This window comes from Amphiprion ocellaris, chromosome 17, assembly GCF_022539595.1.
Source record: "Amphiprion ocellaris isolate individual 3 ecotype Okinawa chromosome 17, ASM2253959v1, whole genome shotgun sequence".
Lineage (NCBI taxonomy): Eukaryota > Metazoa > Chordata > Actinopteri > Pomacentridae > Amphiprion > Amphiprion ocellaris.
In genome coordinates, this window is record NC_072782.1 from 23,499,165 (window position 1) to 23,505,249 (window position 6,085).

The window sequence follows — 6,085 nt, forward strand, 5'->3', positions numbered from 1 at the left end:
GGTTGGTGTTATTCAATAGCATTTGTATGAGAACAACAATCACAGAGAAAAACTCTGTAAATAAAGATCTGTTACTGGATGTAACTGCCGTTCTATGAGTACATGCACAGCCTGCCAACAGGCTTCACCACTGGTTGTGTATGAGGGGCGGACATTCTTCTGTGTCAGTCCCTTGGCTCTGCCCCTGGTGCATACATCCAGATCATAGACAGTATATGATCCAGATAGTAACCCACTTCCACATTCTGTCCTTCCCCCCCTTTCCTTATCATTCATCCTATGTGCTGTCTTACTTGCAGAATCTATTTCATCCAACATCAAGGGCTTTTCTTCCCTCTAGCGGCTGTCAGAAGGTATGTCACTTTCCACAGACAACACTGATCGAGGTAGGATCCCCTACTAGTGATGGCTGATCGAGGCTTTGTTGAAGCTTCGACACTTCATTCAAAACATGGTTCATTACTCGAGGCCTCAATGACACACAGTGCTCGAGTAGGACATCTAGTGGTCAATAAAATGAAGTGCAATCAAGACGTGGTCGTTGGTTCATGGATTGTTTTGGATTTGATTCGCCATGCACACATTCCTGTTTGACTACACTAGATGATTGTATGGGTTGTAGTGGACACAAAAATAATATTACTATTAATAATAATGACAATAACTATTGAAGAGCACGTTTCTTATTTCCCATGTTTGTCTGTATCCCTATATACTCTTTGCTTATATTCTGTGTTATGAAACATTTAAACGGTGCTGCTACATTCATGAGATGCTCTACGAATACAGACTGATGTCATTTTCACATGGGGCTGGTGCAAATAAAGATTTTATGGATTATTATGGATTTTGGCAAAGTATGTCTTGGGGTTTATTGGTAAAGAGGTCAGTAAAGAGGGTGTGCTCATGTAACTGGTTATGAAGTTTTATTGAGAAATAATTTATCAACAGTTTTGGGACCACTGTTCCCTCTAAGCTGCGCGCAATACTTTTTTTTTTTTTTTTTTTTTTGCGCATTTATCGTCTATTTTTTTTTTTTTTTTTTTTTTTTTGCCATTTTCGAGTTTTTTTTAACTTGAGTCTCGACTCGATCGTTTTTCTTAGGAGGTTGGACTTCAGCCTTTGTGCTGGAGGGTTGAACCCTCAGTTCCAAGACTTTCAAAGCCTCCAGACCTCCCGAGTCCTCAGGACCTGAGCTTTCACACAGTCTGAGGGCTGAAATTTTCTAAGTCCCACAGTAGTTCTCTGTTAGATTGAACTTCCAGACAGTCCAAGGACTGATATCTTCTAAGTTCCTGAGTACTTCTCTGTTAGTTTGAACCTTCACACAGTCTGAGGACTGAAATCTTAAAAGTTCTTGAGTAGTTCTCTGTTAGTTTGAACCTTCAGACAGTCTGTTAATGTTTCGATTAAATCTTTAAGGTTTTTCTTTTTAAATGTTTTACCACCTTTTAATGTTTAATTTTCTTTTTAAATCCTTCATTGTATTTTCAGTGTAATTCCTATTTGAACTTTTATTGTCTTTAAGATATAATTTTCTAATTAAACATTTAATTTTTTAATTAAATGTTTTGTCTTTTTAAGGGTTTAATAATCTGATTAAATGTTTTGCATTTTTAAAAATGTTTAACATTCTTCTTGTTTAATTGTATTTTTTAAATGTTTAATGATGGAAAATACTTTATCTGTAATTTCTAATATTTGTATTATAAAAATTTTGTTTAATTTCATACTGACATGTATTGTATGTTGTTGAATGATCTCATTCCATATTTTGTCTGTTTAATAGAGTTAAACATTAAATTACATTAAATTATATTAAACAGACAAAATATGGAATGAGATCATTCAACAACATACAATACATGTCAGTATGAAATTAAACAAAATTTTTATAATACAAATATTAGAAATTACAGATAAAGTATTTTCCATCATTAAACATTTAAAAAATACAATTAAACAAGAAGAATGTTAAACATTTTTAAAAATGCAAAACATTTAATCAGATTATTAAACCCTTAAAAAGACAAAACATTTAATTAAAAAATTAAATGTTTAATTAGAAAATTACATCTTAAAGACAATAAAACTTCAAATAGGAATTAAACAGAAAATACAATGAAGCATTTAAAAAGAAAACTAAACATTAAAAGGTGGTATATGTACATATAATTTAATTGTATTTAATGTTTAACTCTATTAAACAGACAAAATATTGAATTAGATAATTCAACAACATACAATACATGTCATTATGAAATTAAACAAAATTTTTAAAATACAAATATTAAAAATTACAGATAAAATATTTTCCATAATTAAACATTTAAAAAATAAAATTAAAGAATATTAAACATTTTAAAAAATACAAAATATGTAATTAGATTATTAAACCTTTAAAAAGACAAAACATTTAATTAAAAAAGTAAATGTTTAATTAGAAAATTACATCTTAAATTTCTTAAATCTTTTTAATAATAAAACTTTTTGAAAGTTTTATTGTATTATTTTTTTTTGTTTGATTTAATTGCTTTTTGTTATGTAGTTTATTTCTTTAATATTCTTTTTCTGTCAAGATTTTAACCCCAACCTTAAAAATGAAATAAACCCTTAAATCACAATGAAAATACTTCTGTTGTCACAATCATGAGTTAGTCAATTATTCAGTTTATCAATTCAACTTTATTTGTTTAGCACCTTTTACACAGATGACAAAACTAAACAAGCAAAGAGAAAAAACTATGATTAAAACTCAAAAACATTAAAAAAAAAAAAAAAACCAAACATTTAACATGGTAATAAAATATGTTGTGTCCAGGGGATGGAGGGAGTTTATTGAAGTCTTCTTGGGCTCACATGGGAAATCATTTAAAATATAAACTTGATATTCAGTCTAAGGAAACTGCAGAGCGACAGAAGAACCAACAATATCTCCTGTTTTCTCCTTTAATGAGTCGACTCTTCTTGTGCTTTCAGACCAAAGAACTACAGACTCTTCACAACCTGCTCAAACTCTTGGTACAGGACCTCACCACACGGGTCAAGAAGGTTTCCGTCTCATTTCTACTCTGAAGCTCACCTTCTCCTGCTCAAACTGCTGACAAATGTTTCTGCTGCTCTAAAGTCTGGTCTCCAGAACTTCCTAAAAACTCTCAAAGTCTCTTCTGCTGCAGGTTGCTTTGTAGAACTGTTGCAGAAAACCTCACTAAACCACATGGAGGGGCCTCAAGATAGTCGTCCAAATGAAACCGTACAAAAACCAAACTAGCACAACCCAAATGCTAAAGTCTCCTGCAGCCTACCAGAGAACCTCTGAGAACAGAGAATCAGGACAGGAACTCTTACCTTCTGGACAACCAACATTGGTTCACAAACAAGAATACAGAATGTGTCTGACCAAAAACCTCTGAAGACTCACTACAGCCAAGATAAAGACACAACTCAGCTGCACCAAATCCACTAATCACTGCACACATTAGCACCATGTGCTAACTGTGGCTAAAGAACCACATTTACCAAGACAACTATCCAGTACAAAGCCCTAAAACACACCAAGAAACACATTAAAGTCTATTTTACTGCTGGAAGCTGCAAGCCAACGCCTAAAGAACAAACTAAAGCAATGGAGCCAAACCCTGTTCAGTGGTGAAGAGAAGCAGAGGAAATGTTTGTCTGCAGCTAAATAAAGCAGGAAGACACTGAGCTGCTCAGGTGTTCCTGATAACACCAAGCAGCCACCTGGACAGCCAATAGGAACACAGCTTACTGGAAGTCCAGAGGGCTGGGTTAGTGAAGGAAATTTAGTTTCAAGTTGAGGCAGAAAGTTAACAAAGAAAGTTGAAAACCACCTTCTGATCCCTGAAATCTCTGAGTTTTCACACAAAGAACACCTGAACATGTCAAACTGGTTCCATAGTAGAACCATCATTGTAAAAATGTCATAGTATGGTGTGTTGCTCAAAAAACATTAGGACCCGGCTGTCAGGGGACAAACATGTAAGAAACATGAGAACAGAGAGAACCCAACCAGTAGGTCACAGTTTATCATCCCCCAGTCATCTCCTGAAGTCCATATGGTGAGAGACATCAGTATCTGGTTGTTAATTTACCAGAGGATGCTTATAATCATGCTGATGTGGTCTGTACTCTACAGTATTTTAGTGACTCAATAAATGCCTAAGTTGGTTTTTTTTTAAATGCTTTTTAGTTTTTAATAAACATTTAAGAGCCTATATGTAATCAATAAATGGCCTTTGCCTATATTAAGAAAAACTCACTCAGAACTCTGATATGTTAACAGTACTAAATAAATCAATAAATACATGCATACACACAAAAATAAGTTAATACATTAACTGTGTTAAGATAAGATTTAGATTTTTTTAAAAAAAGTTGTTTATGTTTTTGCAGAATCCAGTATTGCTCACTGGTTGGTCATTACATTTTATTAGTTTGATTTCACTGTTTAAAATGATGCCACCTCTTTTCAGACAGAACCTGTGATAATAAAACAATACAAAATTTTTAGTTCCGTGTTAATAAAGCACTTAAAGCTTTAAGTATGGCTAAATGCTTTTTTCAAAATTAAATATATCACTCCTTAGGTGGTAGTGGCCCCAAGTTCAGTAAAGTTGGAAAGATATTCACAGATTCGGACTTCCAGCATCAATAACTCATTAGATATAGGTTGTCAAAACATAAACGGTGCCTCTTTCCCATTGTTGCAAGGCAGACAATGTGCTACAAGCCCAGTTTTATCAAAAGTAGCTGTCTTTCAAGCTACAGGAATAACATTGGTGTCTATGGAGTGAACAGGGTCCGTCTGCAATTTGCAAAACCACTGCAACAGTAAAGAGAGACAAATATTCAATAACTTCACTCTTATACATTGTAGTGTCACTAAAATCACTGCAGCCTTCAACTGGCTCCTGTTGACAAAGTGTTTTAACAGAAATGTAAATGCTGTAATTTGATTCTTTTAATGAACCATGTAACTTGAATGGATGTGATGCTGGTGTGACCACAGTGCACATGTCTGATGTTGCTCACAGTGGTCCAAGGGACGCTCAGGGAGTTTGTGTGTTTGCTCAGACTCATGAAAAATTACAGGGAACATTGTTTGGGACTCAAGCAGTTCCTTCTTTTACTCACTATCTCCCCAGCCTTAGAAAAAAAAAAACCTGTTCACACTGCACAGATGAGGCTGAGGTACACAGGAAATGTTTGGCTCCATTGTACAAGTTTGGGTAAACAGTTTTGTGGGTTGCCCAGTAAGCCAGTGGGTCTGCCGTTCTTTCTACAATTGCATTCGCTGTGGCGCTTTGCATTTGCCAGGCTCTACTTGCGTCTTCGTCTAATAGGCTCCACAGTTGAACTGAAAAATATTGAAGATCATCATCATCATCACCAGAAATGTCAGTCATTCCCTATTCAGAAGAGAAAAAGAATACCTGTGGAAGATGCTGCTGGTGATGGAGGACGAGGCTGTGGTGGTGCTTGTGACGTAGATGACTGCTGCTTGGTATTCTTTATGTTAATTGTTGTGCATTCTGTTATTAAACGTTCTTTCACACTGGCTGCCACTCTGATTGGTGAATCCAAAAGGTTTGAGCTGCAGAGCCACAAGTGTAGCAACAGTCAGTGAACTGTTCTTTTCTTTGGTTTGTAGTCTGTCAGCTAAGCACCTGACAAGGTTCTGTGCCAGGTGTTGTGGCATGGGGGTGGTGAGTTGGGAATATATATATATATATATATATATATATATATATATATATATATCTATCTATCTATCTATCTATCTATCTATCTATCTATCTATCTATCTATCTATCTATCTATCTATCTATCTATTCTCTACGAAATACGAAATCTGACATACTACTAACTCTCAAAGCAAAAACAACAGCAAAAAAACCCAATCTATTCTGCGAAAAACAATTCAAATGAACAACACTAAATAGGGATCTCCTATCCCGTAACACTCGATCCCGCTGAGTGATTCACATAACAAACCGAACCAATCAGGTGATTCGAAGCAGTTGAGTGCTTCAAACGTCACTGAAGTGATTCAAACGTCACGAGT